Below are 19,557 nucleotides of genomic sequence, written 5' to 3' on the forward strand. Positions count from 1 at the left end.
GACAAAGGGCTGATATCCAGAATCTACAAAGAATTAAAACAGACTTACAGGAAAAGAAAAAACAAACCCATCCAAAAGGATATGAACAGACACTTTTCAAAAGACATATATGAGGCCAACAAACATATGAAAAAAGGCTTACCATCACTGGTCATTAGAGAAATGCAAATCAAAACCACATTGAGATACCATCTCATGCCAGTTAGAATGGCAATCATCAGAAAATCTGGAGACAACAGATGCTGGAGAGGATGTGGAGAAATAGGAACACTTTTATACTGTTGGTGGGAGTGCAAGGTAGTTCAACCATCGTGGAAGACAGTGTGGCAATTCCGCAAGGACCTAGAAATAGAAATACCATCTGACCCAGCAATCCCATTACTGGGTATATATCCAAAGGATTATAAAGCATTCTATTATAAAGACACATGCACACGTATGTTCGTTGAAGCACTATTTACAATAGCAAAGACCTAGAACCAACCCAAATGCCCATTGATGATAGACTGGACAGGGAAAATGTGGCACATATACACCATGGAATATTATGCAGCCATGAAAAACAATGAGTTTGTGTCCTTTGTAGGAATATGGATGAATCTGGAAATCATCATTCTCAGCAAACTGACACAAGAACAGAAAATCAAACACCACCTGTTCTCACTCATAGGGAGGTGTTAAACAATAAGAACACATGGACACAAGGAGGGGAGCATCATACACTGGGGTCTGTCGGAGAGGGGACTAGGGAAGGGACAGTAGCGGGGTGGGGAGGTAGAAGAGGAATAACATGGGGTGAAATGCCAGATATAGGTGACAGGGGAAGGAGGCAGCAAACCACCTTGCCATGTGAGTACCTATGCAACAGCCCTGCATGATCTACGCATGTACCCCAGAACCTAAAATACAATAAAAATAAAAAATAAAGCATTCACATAGGTCACAAATATCTTCCCATACCTTTTTCACCTCCAAAGATGTCTATCTACATACCTCTTCCCGACTCCCTTATCACCATTTTTCCAATCATGTTCCTTCTAAGTTCCTGACCATCAGCCTAACCAGTGACCACAGCCCATGAATCAGCTTGTTTCCCATGTCTGGCCATTTCTCCTTCCAGGCAATGAGTACAATCAAGTATACCGCTCAAAGCTTTACCCACTGGGAGGATTTCTCTTCACTGCTGTCCTTCAGGGATGTCCCAGAATGGGGCTGTGGTGCTGCAGCCTCCACTTTCAGACGGTGCCTGCATATTGTACAGAACCATCTGTAAACCAGGCCTGAGTCTTCTCTTCATCCTTAAACCGATTCTAGGGAACTCTTCACGAGGCCACACATGCAGGCTGGGAGAGAGAAGGCAGCATAGCAAGAGTGGGGACCATGGACATTTGGGGGACTTCGTCATGTAACTTGCTTGTGCCTTCAGAGCCTGCCTGGGCCCAATCACATATATACCACTTCCATTTGGTGATGGAGTGCTGCTGTGAACACCCTACTTTATGGCTCGTTGCTCAGATAACAATCAGCTCATGATGGACAACCAAGGCTGCATGGTAACTTTGTGACCCATGGCTAAGTGCTCGGCCTATACTAAGCTGTTTCTCAAAAAGGGAGTAGTTATTCACGGGGTACAGCAGGGATCTTCTCCAAAATCCTAAGGGCCTTCACTGTGATTCCCCTCCAGGAGCTTGCAAAAGACTCCTTGCAGCATCCCCGTCTGCCACTGACACTCTGAGGACCCCTGGGTTTTCTGGGTCCCATGCACAGCAGCCTGAACCTGCTGCAAAGTGTTCTCTTGTTCTGCTCTTGTTTACTCAAACCTTGAAGCTTTTGGGGTCACGAGATAAATGGGATGAATAACCCAGAGGAGGAATATGTTGCCTCCAGATTCCAAAGAGGTCCACAAAGCATTGTGCCCCTTTTTTGGTTGTAGGAGGGGCCAAGTGCAACAACTTACCCTTCACTTTAGAAGGGATATTCCAGCAGGCCCTACACCACAGGAAGCCTAGACATTTCACTGAGGTAGAAGGCTCTGAATTCTTTTTGGATTTATTTCCCACCTTCTGGTACACAAATCTTTTACCAGTAAGTCTGGAGTCATAGCTACTCCTCTCTCACTAGGTCCAGTAAGCATAGTGTCATTAATGATGTTAATTAATGTGATATCCTGTGGAAGGGAAAGGCAATTAAGATCCTTGCAAACAAGTGTGGTGTTGATAGGCCCTAAGGAAGCTCAGTGAAGATGTGTTGGTGACCTTGACAACTGAAAGCAAACTGCTCCTCGTGGACTTAACAAACAGGCAAGAAGAAAGAGGAACTGGCCAGATCAGTAGCTGCACACCAGGACCCAGGGATGTGTTACTTCACTTAAACAATGCAGCTACATCTGATACAGCAGCTGCAATGGAGCCATTGCCTGGTTAACTTATGATAAGCCACGACCAGCCTCCACCATGTGTCTGTCTTGGGCACAAGCCAAATCGGCCAGTGAATACGTGTGGCAGGAATCACTACCCCTGTATCCCTGAAGTCCCTAATGGTGGCACTAATCTCTGCCAGCCGTGTAGGAATGTGGAGTTGCTTTTGGTTTATTATTTTCCCAGCTAGAGGCAGTTCTATTGGCTTCCACTTGGCTTTTCCTACTCCAATAGCCCTCATTCCACATGTTAGGGAACCAGTTGGGTGAGGATTCTGAAAGCTACTAAGTATGCCTATTCCAATCATGCATTCCAGAACAGAAAATAACCACAGGATGGGCTGTGGGACCCACTGGGCCCACTGTGAGGTGGACCTGAGCTAAAATTCCACTGATCATCTCAATCCCTCCCCCGACCCAACTCCATCAAAAAAAGACCCAGATCTGATTGGTGGGCCACAGTGAAATTTTGGGTCTCCTGGAATTAGTGTCTGCTCAGAGTTAGTGACTAGCAGTCTCTGAAAGGTCTCCTTTCTTTTCCCAAATGCATAGTTACCCTGATATATACATACATGTCTCCATTTGGGGAAGACTAGAAGCTAGATTAACAGCACAGACTTTTGGGACTGCCACGATCCTTCTTCCAGGTGACCTGTCCTCCCCTTCATTCGAGGGGCTCTGGGTCTGTAAACTGGCTTTGGTGTGGAAATTGATTGAGGGACCTTGATTCTCTGTTTTTATGTTTCAGGTTAGATTTTTACTCAGTTGACCTAGAACTTTTCTGTTTATTAAAATCACTTATGAATTTAGTAGACTTCCTGTCTATTTCACTTCTAGGAATGCCACGATCAACGAGCTGATGCCATAGGTGCTTTGGAGTCAGTCTACTTGATTGCTGCTTTGGCCCTGCCATCCATTAGCGTAGCCATGCCTACCTCGTCTTTGGTGGCTGAGTGCCGCCTCCTGGCCCCTGTCACCCAGGATCTGATTACTGCATGCCAGTAATTAGATCCTGCACTGCACTTAGATCCCACTGCACTGAGCTGTCTTAATTGAGTGGCTGTCATCGCCAATGTAAGTTCCGGCCATCAGAGAAGTATGATCACAGAGGTCCTCAAGGATGCCAGGGCTGCCCTCCCAGACTTGCTTCTCACAGTCGTGGTGAAGAGTATGGCTTCTGGCCTCTCCTATTGTGGGTGAGTAGCTCCGAAAGGACAAATCCAGTATAACACGTCCTTTGCTAAAGAGTGCACATTTGCAGATTAGCGCATTACCGGCTCAAACATAATCGCTCACCAGTCGAGAAACTGGGCCTTGGTAAATGCTGTAATTCCTGTGTTCAAAAACTCCTGTGGATTGCTGCCAAAGCATAGTATTAAATCAGAATGACATAAATCAAATCTTATGAAATTCAAATTTAGAAGAGTACACACTTAAAACTAACGCTTGGGATAAAATTTTTTTAATGAAAATCTAATCTCAGATCCCAGCTGAGACTTAGATGACACTTTTAGACTATTAGCTTACCTTTCCGAAAATCAAGCAATGTTTTGCATAGCAGATGTCATTTATCCCTCACAAGGCAGCCCCTTGGCCCAATCAAACGGTGCAGGGTACGTCCGTGCACGTGGCTAGCTCCCACCACAAGCCAGGCTTCTCACTCTTGTAGTAGAATGCTGTAGAGAATCAAGGGCTAGAACTCATGGGATGCTGGGTTAGAGTTAGAGACATCGGCGTAAAGTTATATTTTGCTTAATATAAAGATAGAGGGATAGACAGATGTTAGCAAACACACAGTGGGCTAGCTGCCTGTACCTCGGGCCTCTCTCCAAAGCCAACTGACCCTACCGGTACAGCCTGGGAATGTGGGACGGGGATGGTGATGCTGTTGGTGTGTGTCCCAGGCACAATCACTGCCAATGAGGACTAGCAGCTGGTGCATAAATGTCCCATCTTTAAAGGGCTGACTTTTAGATGACTTGTACAGGGCTTCTCAGAGGATCACTACTTAGACAAACGCCATTGCCCACAGCAATAACCAGCTCCATTATGTTCCTCTATTGATTTCCTGTCTGTTCCTGTCTCCTTCCCCTCGTTTATCCTCCTTGGGATCACCTCTTAAATAAAGTACCTACACCCAGAATGACGTGTCAGGCTCTGCTTTTGACAGAGCCCAGGTAAAGACACTGGCTTGCCTAATACCTATGAAAATGTGGAAACCCATGTGTTTAGTTTTCCATGTTGGGAAGTGATGAATGTGTGTTACTTCTGTGTTAGATAAGGCCAGAGGGCAGGTATTCTTAGGACAAGAGCACTCATTTGATGGGGAATTGATTTCAGTAGGTAACTTTCTATTCTCAGTCCTAATAAATTTACTGATCACTTACTGCATAGAAAATTTCATGACATGCACTATGAAAGGTAGAGAGGAGAATAAATTAATTTAATCTCTTGTAGTTATTATTTTTTAGGAGGTGTCAGCATATGGAAACGTGACCAGCATGGTATTTTAAAGTTCCAAGTGTCAAGCACAAAAAGGCAGCTCATTCTCTAAGAGTTATCTAAGAGATTGAACATATTAGTAGAAACTAGGGTAGTGAGGAAACACATCACAAGATGCATGAGCCTTGAAACCGGCTCTGAGAAATTACTAGGTTCCTGACCAATACTGAGACACTAATGTCATAATTCTGAAGAGTAGCTCCCCTCCTTCACCCAACATGAATTTGGCCATTCTATCTAGGAGTCACTGCCCCACGGTGGATAATGGGATAAGCCAGCCACCACTAACATGCAGGAGCCAGGAGTAACCCTACAAATGGTGAAGCATGAGGCGGAGAGCGAGGAAGTGGCAGACCTACAGTGGGAAGAGCAGTCATTCTTTGATTTGTTGTGTTAGAGCACACTTTTCTTTATCACCACCTTTTGAAGACCTGTGGCCTGCATATACTGAAAAGAAAGAACACACCCTTGGGCTATGCTTGGGATAACAGGACAGATAGGCATGTGAACACGTCCTGTTAAGATTTACAAGACAGGCATGCTCGAAGCAGCAAGTGGAAAGAGTGGGATTCACTTATGAAGAGCAGCAATGAACACACAGGTGTCTATTTACCCTAGGCTTAGAAATGAAGCAGTCTCATTGTTAGGACAGCATGAGTTCATTTAGCCTGAATGAAAAGAAGACAAAGACGTTGAAGGAAAGAATTACATTGACAGCAGGCTTTAAAAGATGACTAGGAGTTCAGTGGACAGTCACGGTGATGCTGGGCGTTCTGGGAAGGTATACTGCTTGGGCTGCTGGGCTATTTTTACAAATAACATGTCCCTACCCTCAGGGACTTTTGGACTCTGGTTTCTCATCCTACCCTTCTGTTTCAGTTCTTTCTATTCTAAGAGGTTGGAAATCCCAGAATTCAATTTATGATGCCCCAAAAAGTGCTATTACAAATGTATGAAATAATCTCACTGAAAGATATGGAGGTACAAGGTATTGACCTAAGTAATTTTAGAGAAGAGTAGAATGCGAAAGACTAAAATCAAAGGAATTGCCCATCAGCACTGTGTTTTAGTTGATGAAGTTATCTCATGGGGCACATGGGTAAATGATCCTGAAACCATTGCACACGTAACTTCAATTGAACAATGAGTAAACGGATGGCAGAAGGTGGAGCCAGGTTTCTTACTGTTGGAGTGGAATGCTGTAGAGAATCAAGGGCTAGAACTCATGAGATGCTGGGTTACAGCTAGAGACATTAGCGTAAATTTATATTTAGCTTAATATTAAGATAGAAGGATAGATAGGTGTTAGCAAACACACATATGTTTCCTTGCTCTGCCTGCTGAGAAGGTCTAGAAACAATGATATTCCAGCAGCAATAAACACACCTGGCACCCAGGTTTTGGGTTTTGTAGCAGGCAGATTAATTTTTTTTCCTCATCTTAATCTCAGAAACCTGTGAATATGATAGATTACATGACTACGAGAAATTAAAGTTGCTGAAGAAATTAAATTTGCTAATCAGATGACCTTAAAATGGAGAAAGTATTATGGATTATCTGGCTGGGCCCAAAGTAATGACAAGGGTCCTTTTAAGTAGCAGAGAGAAGCAGAAAATGAGTCCATTTCACAGTGATGCTATGTGAGGAAGTTGCTACCAGTCATGGGAGCTTTGCAGCTAAAGGGGAACCACAAGTCAAGGAGTGCAGGCAGCCTCTAGAAACTGAAGCAGGCAAGAAAAATGGATTCTCTATTATGACATGTACCCTTGATACGATGTAATCAGAATGACACTTCACATCTGTTGTTTTTCTTTCCAAAATCCATAACTCCATGACTTCTCTAATGATGAGAAATCCTACAAACTCCAATAGAGAGCATGCTAAAAAAAACAAACAAACAAACAAAAAAAAAAAACAGTAGTTTCAGTAGAAAGCAAGAAAACTGACAATGTCATCAAAAACAAGCAAATTATAAGAAACTGTTACAGCCAAGCTTTGCCTAAAGATGCATGATTACAAAATGCAGTATAATATCCTGGGTGGGATCCTGGAGCGCGCACACACACACACACACACACACACACAATAACACAGATACACACATGTCACCACACAAACACAAATATACACATACACACACATGTACACCACAGACACCATACACACACACACCACACATGCAGACACACTAACACACACACATACACACATACTCATACATCACACATACACAATCATACAAATATACACACATACAAACACACAAATACAAACACACCTCATACACACACACACCACATATACACAAACACGCACACCACACACACACATACATGCACACACACATACACACAGTAACACACATAGGTAAAAATTAAGGTAATCTCAATAAAGTAAGGACTTTAGCTATGACTTAATTTAATTAATTTAATTATAAGTATAATTACAGTAAGGATGTTAATCATGTATTAGTATTATTTCATTAATTGCAATAAATACATTGTACTAATGTAAGTTGTTAACAACAGAGGAAACTTGGTGATGGGTAAATGAGAACTCTGTACTATCTTTGAAAGTTTTTGCAAATCTAAAACTAGTCTAAAATTCAAAAATATGCATTCTACTCTTCTATGAGATCAACTCTTTTAGATTTCACATATGAGTGAGATCATGCAGTATTTGTCTTTCTGTGCAGGACTTATTTCACTTAACGTAATGTCTTCTAGGCTCATCCATATTGTCACACATGATTGGATTTCATTCTTTTGAATGTCTGAATAGTATTCCATTGTGTACCTATATCACTTTTAAAATCCATCTGTTGACGAACATTTACGTTGAGTCTATAGCTTGGCTATTGTGAATAGTGCTGCAATAAACATGGGGTACGGATATCTCTGACATACTGCTTTCGTTTTTATATACATTCCTCGTAGTAGGATTGTTGGGTCATATGGTGGTTCCATTTTTAATCTTTTAAGGAACCTCCATACTGTTGTCCATATGGCCGTACTAATTTACGTTTCCACCAACGGTGTATGAGTTCCCATTTTCCCACATTCTCACTAGCATTTGTTAATTTTTGTCTTTTCAGTAATAGCATTCAAACTCTGACGAGGTGACGACTCATTGTGTTTTTTGAATGTATGCATAATAGATGTACATATTTTTGGTTTACATTTGATGTTTTGGTACAATTCTATAAAGTGTAAAGATCAAATCAGGATAACCAGGATATCCATCGCCTTACACATTTATCTTTTCTTTATGCCAGAAACATTCAAATTCTTCTCTTCCAGCTATTTTGAAGTGTACAATGCATTATTGTTAACGATAGTTACCTACTGATCTCTTGAACACTAGGTCTTATTTCTTGCATCTAACCGAATCTTTGTACCCCTTCATGATCCCGAGCATTTTTTCATCCACCTGTTGGCCATTTGTGTGTCTTCTTTTCAGGTGTTTAATATCAGATTATTTTTAAATCCTTCTAAAATCACATTATTTGGGTTTTTTGCTGTTGAGTTGCTTGAGTTCCTTGTATATTTCAGATATTAACCCCTGGTATTAACCTCAGATATTGCCAGATGCATAGTGTCAGTTTGCAGATATTTTCTCCACTCTGTAGGTTGTCTCTCCGTTCTGTCGATTGCTGTCCCAGAGGCCGGGGAGAATAATGTAGAAGGGAGGAAGCGGTGAGGCTGCTCCTGGGTAGCAAGTTACGGTTCGAGAAGGAGAATTAGACCTTGTACTCCACTGCACACTACGGTGACTACAGCTAAAAACAATGTATTGTATATTTCAAAAGAGCTAGAAGATAGGAATTTTGAAAGCTCTCACTACAAAAAATGGCAAGTGTTTGAGGTGACAGATATGCTAATTATCCTGATTTGATCATTACACAACGTATACATGTGTCAAAACACAACACTGCACCCCATAAATATGTACAATTATTATGTGTCAACTGAAAACAAAACAAAACTTTAAGAAGAGCACTAATTCAAAGGGGGACGAGATATCAGGGCTACACAGAGTGGGGGCTGATGGAACTTTACAGAGATAAGGTGCCACATCTCATAAAGAGAAAAAAAAACCCAAACCCGAGAAGATTTTTGTGAGGTTAACTTAAAAGATCAGTACACCATCACTCAAGTGAAAGCGCTAAGTAGCCGTCATGTAGCTGTTTTCTTTTTTCCCCAGTAAAGCAGTTTAGAAAATGTGCTTCCAAGGGCACTCGTGGGAGGGTTCTGAGTTCGTTCTGTGGCCTGTTGTAAATGGTTTTAGTGCCGAGCCTCTGGTTTCAAAGGGGTGATGAGATTGTTTCTGACCAGCCTTTGTTCTCTTAGTTGAAAGGAGGTGGTCCCTTCTGTTCAGTTGTGTCTTGCAGGGAAAAGGAAGGTACGTGAGAAGCATGAAATGTTTTCAGCACGCCTCCCGAGCAGCCCTGTGACCGGGCAGGTTCCAGGAGATTTGACTCAGCTTCGGCTGGAGCTGAGGGCTAAAGGATGCGGTTGAATAGGATGGTCGCAGGCTAGGGCTGCAGGATGCCTCGTTTCCATGAGCTGGACAGTCTTAAGACAGTTGGATGTCATAAAACACAGAAGAGGACTAACAGGAAAAAATAGCCCCTGAATAGAAAGTTTTAAAGCACAGGGAGGATGTATTTAAAAAATAAAGCTACTGTTTCTGCTGGTGAACACTGAAAGAACGTGCAAAAACAGTCTTTCTATTTCTACAGTGGTGAAGCAAAACCCCACTCCTCTCCCAGCAATGACAGCTCTGTCCCGCAGTGACATTGACCCTTGCTTCTCTTCCACTCCAAGATTACGTATGCAGACTCAGCAGCACACAAACCTTTCATGGACGCAGCTGGGATTCTGGGTGATGGGCTCCTGCCCCCTGAGGGCAGCCTGGGCCCGCTGCTCCGCCATGGCCCTGGAAGCCCCTCGACGAAGTCAGAGGGGAGCCAGAGCGTGTAGACAGCCGGCCGATTAGAGCCCTGGCTGGTCCTCCACTCAGGCGAGGGCCCTGCCCACACTGCTGACAGTCTCCCACACGCAGGTCCCTAGTCAGATAAACAACATTGATGATGTCCTTGAAGACTTTCATGAGGGTAAATTATCAGATACTTAGCATGAATCCTGGCCCAGAGAAGTTGCTCAGAAATGCTTTTTCACACCTCCCTGCTCCACTGTATCTGTTAGTTGAGCACTTGAGGGCTTGATCATGTGTAAATTTTGTGTTGTTTTCTCAGTATATTAAGTCCCAAATGATACAACTTTCTTCATTTTATCTTTTTGGCTTTCATCTTCCTGCTGTTTTAGTGAGTGCTATGGATAGTTGATGCCACAGAGCTATTTTTGTTTATTTATCATTGCCAACTGAGACCCAAAAAGTGGCTTTATCAACAAACAAAATCCCCAAAACATTGCAAACCTACCCACCCAGAAGCATCACAAGAAGTCACATAATAAAACACTTTCCTAGTTTATGAAATTAGGGGAGGTGCTATCAGAAATAAAGACATTCTATTAAAACAGTAATAATAACCCCCCAAGCCTGGAGGAGTGGCGCACACCTGGAATCCTAGCACTTTGGGATGGCAAAGCCTGAAGATTGTTTGAGGAACACTTAGCCAGGTGCGGTGGCAGCACCTGTAGTCCCAGCTACTAGGGAGGCTAAGGCAGGAAGATCACTGGCACCCAGGAGGTCGAGGCTGCAGTGAGCTGTGACCACACCACTGTACTCCAGCCTGAGCCACAGTGAGACTGTCTCTTAAAAAAATTAAAATAAAAGGTAACTCCTCCAATTTCCATCTATGAAGCACTTGCTAAGTGGCAGACTCTGCTGTGCTCAGGAAACATCTGACCCGTTCCTCAAACAGTGCTGTGAGCTAAGGGTCACCCCTGTTCCCACTTTAAAGTGAGGACATGGTGGTGCCAAGGCGGTCAATAGTATCCTTGAGGTAAGACAGCTCTAAACGAGAGAAGAGTATACAAATACAGATCAGCCTGCCTCAGTGACATCCAGTCCTGGGAGGCTGTGACCAGCTGGAGGCCACAAGGCCACATGCTTCAGATGTGCATCTTCACAGGCTAGGTCAAAAGCACTCATTGAATGTCCACAACACTGCATTTGTTTGATGGGCCCACTAGCCTTCTCCACCATCTGTAGCCGGCCCCAGCTCTGCCCATTGTGCTTGTGCCATGGCAGGGGACAGGCTCCCAGTCCTCCTGAGCAGCGCTCCAATGAACCTTCCGTAGCCTCCGTTTCAACCCAATTAGGGAAGAGCAACAGCTTTCTCTCCGACTCATCTAGTGACGTATTCAACGTCTCTGCTTAAAATGGCTTCATTCTGCAAGTGCAAACATGTACTTCCTAGCTCCCCAGGAAGCAGTTCCACACGCTGCCTCCCTCATCCAAAGTGAGGTCAATTCATCCGTCCTGTTACGCCACAAAGCTCAGAGTCATCTTGACATATTTCCTTCTCTCCCACCCAACAGCTAATCCATTAGGAAAGCCAAGGGGCTCCACCTTCAAAGGAAATCCACATACGATCTCCCCACCACCACTCTGTTCTCAGCCCCCACCCACTCTCCTTTTTTACCCTGGTAGGCCGCTGACTAGTGCCTCTGCTTCTCTAGGCCCCCAAACACACATTCCCCATTGAATATTTACAAGCCAGAGTCATCTTCCAAAATATAAATCAAGCCATGCCATCCTTCACTCAAATCAGTCAGCCTTTATTCAGCACCAAGGCCAAAGTCCTTGAAGCCCACAGGTCCTAGTGCACCGGACCCCATTCCTCTCAGAAGCTTCGTGCCCCACACTCCCTCCTCCTCCCACGTTTGAGCCGTGCTGGCCTTATTGCTTGTTTTCCAACAAGCCAGTCTGGCTCAGACCATGGCCAGACCTAGCTCGTCCCTGGGCTAGAGTGTTCTTGACCCAGATTTCCACATGGCCAAGCCCCTCACCTGCAGAATAACAGACACAGACTTGGAGCCTGTTCTCAGATTCTCTGCATTACTAGCAAGGATCCCAGCCACAGCCACAGGCCCACATAACCTCATGCCCAACTCCGTGCTCAACCACCAGTCCGCTTCTGCACTCAGATGAGAGGCACACAGGGGCTGTGGGTTTGGACTCCTGAGTCATTACCAAGGATGGTACAGGGTTTTTTTTTGAGATCGAGCCTTGCTCTGTCGCCAGGCTGGAGTGCAGTGGCGCAATCTCGGCTCACTACAACCTCTGCCTCCTGGGTTCAAGTGATTCTTCTGCCTCAGCCTCCCGAGTAGCTGGGACCACAGGCACGTGCCACCATGCCCAGCTAATGTTTTTGTATTTTTAGTAGAATGCGGTTTCACCATGTTGGCCAGGACGGTCTCGATTTCTTGACCTTGTGATCCGCCAGCCTCAGCCTCCAAAAGTGCTGGGATTACAGGCGTGAGCCACCACGCCCAGCCGTACAGGCTTTGGGTGCCAGGCCAGTACCATCCTTAAGGTAAACACGGGCCACTGGGAGAGGAAAGAGCAGCACCCCCTCCACTCTCTATGGCGGCTCCCAAATGCCATGGAATCACGTGGTCCAGAGAACACGGGACTCCTGGGGGAGCACACTGCCATGCCTGCGTCTGCCCTTCTCTGTGGCCATTGGTAGAGTGACTCCTCTTGGTAACGCACTTCTTCACATTGCTTTGCTCATGTCCTGAGCTCATTTGCCCTGCTCTCCATCACAGTCCTGGGCTTCCACCTCCACGCTGTCCTTTCCTTATCTTTGCCTCAGGTTCTGCTCTCTGGAAGGCCTGGGCTCAGTCACGCCCTAGTGCCTTTGCTCATGTATCACGAAGGCCCATTCTGACCACCCTATGTGATTCTGAGATGCCTATGGGACTCCTGGTTCCCTTGGCCTGCTGCATTATTTATTATTTTTGTATTGCATTTAACACCTTCTGAGCTGCTTTACATTAACTTGCAAATGATATTTCTTGTTCCTGTGCTGCAGCGGAAGCTCAGCAAGTGCGAGGGTCTTTTTTCTTCACTGATGCATCCCAGGCATCTAGAATCATGCCTGGTATATGGTGGGCACTCAATAAATATTATGCAACAACAAATCAAGTCATTGTTAGGTTAAAGGGAAAACAGGAAAAATGCCAGGCATGTGGCAATTATGACTGATTTCTGCACCTAGCTACTCTCAGGAAAAGCCTCTCTCCCACTCACTGCCTCTCAGGTAACTGCATAACAGTAAAGGTTTACAGCAGTTTGTGAAATATCAAGTGCTCTGGTTAGTACAGCTTTGTAACAACCCACACTTGTGTCATAAAATAACCACTGTATTTTCCTTCCGTATTGTGTGTCAAGGTCAGACCAGGCAAGGAGGGATTGGCTTGTCTCTGCTCTGTGATGTCTGGAGCCTCAGCTGAAGACTCGATTCTGGGGTGACTCAATGATTAGAGGCTGGAATTGATGGGAAACATCTTAAGTCTCATGTCTGGTAGTTGATGTGGGATGTTGACCAGAATCACAGCTGAGTTGTCAGCAGAAACATCCACACGTGTCTTCTCCATGTGGTGTCTCCAAGTGAGCTGGTTTAAGCTTCCTCACAGCATGACTGGGCTCCCAGAGCTAGTCACCTAAAGGAACGGCTGGAAGCCTTATAGTTTTTCTGGTGGGGTATCAGGAGTCACATGGCATCACCGGCGCTGTAGTCAGTAGCCTGGCAGAGCCGGGGCGGAAAACAGGCCCCATCTCTCCATGAGAGAAGGGCCAAAGTGCATGCAGAACGTCCCAACCGAGGAGCTAAGAAGTCGTGACAGCAGTGCAGGATCCTAGGTAGGCTCCTGGAGCACAACGGGGGCACTGGGTAAAAAGCAAGGAAACCTGAATAAAGTTGGGACTTCAGTTAAAATCAATGCGTCAATATAAGTTAATTAACTGCGACAAATGTACCATACTAATGTCAGATGCTAATCATAAGGGAAATGGGTGTGGAGTACTTAGAAACTCGCTGTAGCATCTCCACCGTTGTCCTATCAATAGTCTAAAGCTGTTTTCAAAAACTAAAGCTTATTTTAAAAGAGAAACAAAGAGCCTATGGGACAGGGCACATTACTGAGATCCTTTTTGAAAAATATAATTATAGTCTGCCACAACAAGGAAGAGGTGCTGACACCAACCTTGAAGGGAGGCGTAGGGGCACACGTGTTTAGTATTAAGTGGCTGTAAAGTCTCTGGATAAAAGCCATGCTCATTGTCCAGAGGTAGGAAGAAAGGAAGAAATGTCACTCAATAAAAAGAACAAATGGCCCAACAATGCTTTTAGTGTTTGACTTCAAATGCATCGTGGTCATATTTTGCAGCCAGTTCATCACCATGTGTGCTATCTACATGCAGATGCTCCCTCAAGGTCAACTGGACAGTTTCCATTTAATTACTTAATCACAGATTGCATACGCGTTCAGTGATTCTATGGAAGCCAATCATATTAAACTTTAAATGGGATGAATATGCAGTGACTTTTTATCCAAACTATATGTACTTGTGAGAATATATTTTCATCTTAAAATTAAGCTTAAGATTTTTAAAACATCATTGAATTAAAACACTTCTAGCATATTAAAAGATATGTAAGAAGAAATGTAGTAAATACAGCCACTAATTTTGTGCTGCTCTTCCCAGTGAGAGGTGGGGTCTAATCCCCCTCCCCTGGTTATGGCCTTAGTGGCTCATTTGATCAGTAGAAAACAGCAGGAGTGACTTCCTGAGTTTTCCAAATGCTACATTATAAGAAGATGTGAAGTTTCTGCTCTTAGAACCTGTGAGAAGCCTGAGCCACAGGAAAAGGTCCTGGGCAGTGCGTGTGTGAACAGCCCCTGCTGCATTCCCAGCTGACAGCCAACATTCCCGACCTGCCACCCACCTTAGATGTCCAGTCCCAGAGAGGCGACAGCAGCCCTGGCAGCATCTATTACCAAGTGAGGGCTGGCACGCAACAGTCACCCTGTCAAGCCCAGGCAACGCACAGATTTCTCAAAGATAAGACACTTTTGCCGGGCGCGGTGGCTCACGCCTGTAATCCCAGCACTGTGGGAGGCCGAGGCGGGTGGATCACGAGGTCAAGAGATCCAGACCATCCTGGTCAAGAGATCGAGACCATCCTGGTCAACATGGTGAAACCCCGTCTCTACTAAAACTACAAAAAATTAGCTGGGCATGGTGGTGCATGCCTGTAATCCCAGCTACTCAGGAGGCTGAGGCAGGAGAATTGCCTGAACCCAGGAGGCGGAGGTTGCGGTGAGCCAAGATCGCGCCATTGCACTCCAGCCTGGGTAACAAGAGCGAAACTCCGTCTCAAAAAAAAAAAAAAAAAGATAAGACACTTTTTAAGCCGTCAGGTGTTGGAATGATTATGCAGCAATGGGTAATCCTGTACAAAGATGTGTAGATACTTAACAGGTGCAGTATTAAAGTAATCAAGAAGTTTAAAATTGTGAGAAACTGTAAAAGAATTCTAGGGAAAAATATTTAAGTGAGAAAAAAAGCAACCTGGGAAGGGTTGAACGAATCAAAGAGAAGGATGAGACGTGAACCGTCAACCGGGTGTCCTCAATGTGGAAAAGCACAAGAAAATATATGTGCCTTAACTGAGTATAGTGCACGGAATTTGAATACGGGTGGGTTTTTTTGTTTGTTTGTTTTGTTTTTGTTTTTTGAGATAGGGTCCCATCTGTCGCCCAGGATGGAGTGTACGGCACGATCTGGGCTCACTGCAACCGCCACCTCCCAGATATAAGTGATTCTTCCGCCTCAGCCTCCCCAGTAGCTGGGATTACAGGCATGTGCCACCACACCTGGCTAATTTTTGTAGTTTTAGTAGAGACAGTGTTTCACCATGTTGGCCAGGCTGGTCTTAAACTCCTCACCTCAGGTGATCTGCCCACCTTGGCCTCTCAAAGTGCTTAGGTTCTTTTTATACTTCTTATTTTATATTATTCATTCAATAATCTATTTGTTAGTTATTTTGAGTAATATCAAACCTGTGAACCCATTACTCAATATAAAAGCTGGACTCTTAGTAATTTCTTGTATTAACTCTGTGGTCCATCATATTTTACTGCCCTGTCACTCTCATAAGATGGTCTTCATATGCATCTTATCTCTCCTTCTTTCCTCTTCTTCTTTCTTTATTTATTTTTTCCTGAGACAGGGTCTCTCTCTGTCACCCAGGCTGGAGTGCAGTTGTGTGATCTTGGCTTACTGCAGCCTCAATCTCTCAGGCTTAATCAATTCTCCCACCTTAGCCTCCCAAATAGCTGAGACTACAGGCGTCCACCCCCATGCCCAGATAATTTTTTTTTATTATTTTTTGTAGAGATGGGGTTTCACCATGTTGTTCAGGCTGGTTTCCAACTCCTAGGCTCAAGCAGTCTGCCCACCTCGGCCTAGCCAAGTCCTGGGATTACAGGAGTGAGCCACCATGCCCAGTCCTCTTCTTTCTTGACAAAATCTACTTACCTTTTTTGAAAGCTGCATTTAGTTTCAGACAAATTTAGGTTGCTTCCTGGTTACCCGATCATTGAGCTCATTAGAAGGTATATCTACAAAGATTGAGGATAGTAAATTTAAAAATAAAGGTACATTAAATAAATATTAAATTCAACAGCGCTTCATGTTAAAAACTCTCAATAAACTACGTATTGAAGGAACATGCCTCATATAATAAGAGCCATCTATGACAAACCCATAGTCAACATCATACTGAACGGGCAAAAGCTGGAAGCATTCATCTTGAAAAACAACAGAAGACAAGGATGCCACTCCTATTCATTACGTATTGAAAGTCCTAACCAGGGCAGTCAGACGAGAGAAAGAAATAAAGGCATCCAAATAGAAAGAGAAGTCGAACTATCTGCTGTAAAACAATGCAATTCCATATCAAGAAAACCCCACAGTCTCAGTCTAAAAGCTCCTTAAGCTGATAAACAACTTCAGCAAGGTTTCAGGATACAAAACTGCAAAAATTACTAACATTCCTATACACCAACAATAGTCAAACCAAGCCAAATCAGGAATGCAATTCCATCTACAATTGCCACAAAAATGAAAATAAAATACCTAGGACTACAGCTAACCAGGGTGACAAAAGATCTACAAAACACTGCTCAGAGAAATCAGAGATAACACAAACAAATGGAAAAACATTCCAATGTCATGGATGGGAAATCAATATCATTTAAATGACCATACTGCCCAAAACAATTTATGGATTCAATGCCATTCCTATGAAACTACCAATGACATTCTAAACAGAAGTTTTAAAAAAATTCTATTTTAAAATTCATATGGAACAAAAAAAAGAATCCCAAATAGCCAAGACAATCCTAAGCAAAAAGAACAAAGCTGGCGGCAAGGCATTGTGTTACCTGACTTCAAACTATACTACAGGGATGCAGTATAGCATGTTACTAGTGCAAAAACAGACACACAGACAAATGGAACAGAATACAGAACCCAGAAATAAGGCCACACACCTACAACTATCTCATCTTCGACAAACCTGACAAAAACAAGCAATGGGGGACTTCCTATTCAAAAACAAGCAATGGGGGACTTCCTAGTCAATGAATGGTACAGGGATAACTGGCTAGCCATATGAGGAAGATTGAAATTGGGCTGCTTGCTTACCTCATACACAAAAAATAACTCAAGCTGGATTAGAGACTTCAATGTAAAACCCCAAATTACAAAAACCCTAAACTATAAAAACCCTGGAAGATAACCTTGACATAACTATTCTGGACATATGAATCAGCAAAGATTTCATGATGAAGACACTAAAAGCAATTAAAAGACACTAAAAGTCAACAAAAGCTAAAATTGACAAATAGGATCTAATTACACTAAAGAGCTTGTGTACAGCAAAGGAAACCATGAACAGAACGAACAGACAACCTACAGAATGGGAGAACATTTTTGCAAACTATGCATCTAACAAAGGTCTAATGTGCAGCATCTATAATTTAAACAAATTTACAAGAAAAAGACAACCCCTTCAAAAAGTGAGCAAAGGACATGAACAAACACTTTGCTAAAGAAGACGTACATGTGACCAACAATCAAATGAAAAAAAGCTCAACCTCACTGGTCATTAGAGAAGTGCAAATCAAAACCACAATGAGACACCGTCAGAGTGGCTATTATTAAAGGCCAAATAATGATAGATAATGGCAAGGTTGCAGAAAATAAGGTACCCTTATACACTGCAGATGGGAGTGTAATTAGTCCAACAATTGTGGGAGACAGTGTGGTAATTCCTCAAAGGCCTAAAAACAGAAATATCATCTGACCCAGCAGTCCTGTTACTGGATAGATATCCAAAGGAATATGCTTCTTTCTATTAGAAAGGCACATGCATGTGTATTTTCACTGCAGCGCTATTCACAATAGCAAACACATGGCATCAACCTAAATGTCCATCAATGGCAGACTGGATAAAGAAAATGTGGCACATATACACCATGGAATACTACACAGCCATAAGAAAGAATGAGATTATGTCCTTTGCAGGAACATGGATGAAGCTAGAGACCATTATCCTTAGCAAACTAACGCAGGAACAGAAAACCAAGTATCACATGTTCTCCCTATAAGTGGGAGCTAAATGATGAGATCACACAGACACATACAGAGGAACAAGACACACTGGCACCTCCTAGAGGGTGGAGAGTGGAAGAGGGAGAGGATCCAGAAAAATAGCTCATGGATACTGGCTTAATACCTGGGTGATGAAATAACCTGAACAACAAACCCCCATGACACAGTTTACCTGTATAACAAGCATGCACATATGCTAAACTTTAAAATGAGAGTTAAAAGGTACATTTTTAAAAAGGTAATATTAATATTTTACTATTAATTATTAAAATTTATTAGTATGATTCTGTTACATTGCATGAAACCAATATCTGATTTGGCTTTTCCAGCACTCTTTGTAAACAGACTGCGTAAGAAGCAAAGTTCAGCCCATGGAAAGGTCCTTACGCGTGAGTTTAAAATTAAGATCTAGAGCCATTTATTTATTATAGCACATACAGTACATTAGCATTTATATTCATTGTGGTAATAAGTGTGATATACACAGTTCATGCCTGCAAGATACTCACAGTAGAGAAAAAGACATGAAAACAAATACATATAAATGATAAAGTAAGTCAAGGGTAAAAATAGAACACCAAATTAATTGTGTCTAGAAGCTAGGGTATAAAACTCTTCCCCAGGCTGTTGACACGTGGTTGAAATTTTGAAGGAAGAACAAGGATTTGTCAGAGGGACACGGGGTGGAGGGAGGGTGGTGGGCAGAATGGTCCAGAAAGATGGAGCAGAAATGCAAAGTCATGGAGAGCTGCAGCATCTGCCGGTCTAGCGTAGCCACTGTGGACACTCAACAAACTGAGAAAGGGGCCAGGAGATTCTCTGAATTGTTTCTTGTAAATTGCCATCATCCAACACAGCAGACGTGACCCTCACATGATCACTGAGTTCATGGAACCTGGAACGTCCACAGTGAGAGGTGCCGTCAGTGTAAAGTGCAACTTGGATTTTGAAGACTTAATATGAAAGAGGTTTGTATAACAGTT

General features: G+C 43.4%; 1 long non-coding RNA gene across 1 annotated transcript; it reads left to right on the forward strand.

Moving 5' to 3' along the window:
- The first annotated feature begins 232 nt into the window (after nucleotides 1-232).
- Nucleotides 233-18,320, forward strand: LOC116530231. Its single transcript, XR_004259889.1, has 2 exons — nucleotides 233-284; nucleotides 18,187-18,320. It is a non-coding gene; the product is annotated as an uncharacterized LOC116530231 (long non-coding RNA).
- The last annotated feature ends 1,237 nt before the right edge of the window (nucleotides 18,321-19,557 follow it).

Source organism: Sapajus apella, unplaced genomic scaffold (genome assembly GCF_009761245.1).
Source record: "Sapajus apella isolate SASKATOON/1434 unplaced genomic scaffold, GSC_monkey_1.0 scaffold65, whole genome shotgun sequence".
Classification (NCBI taxonomy): Eukaryota; Metazoa; Chordata; class Mammalia; order Primates; family Cebidae; genus Sapajus; species Sapajus apella.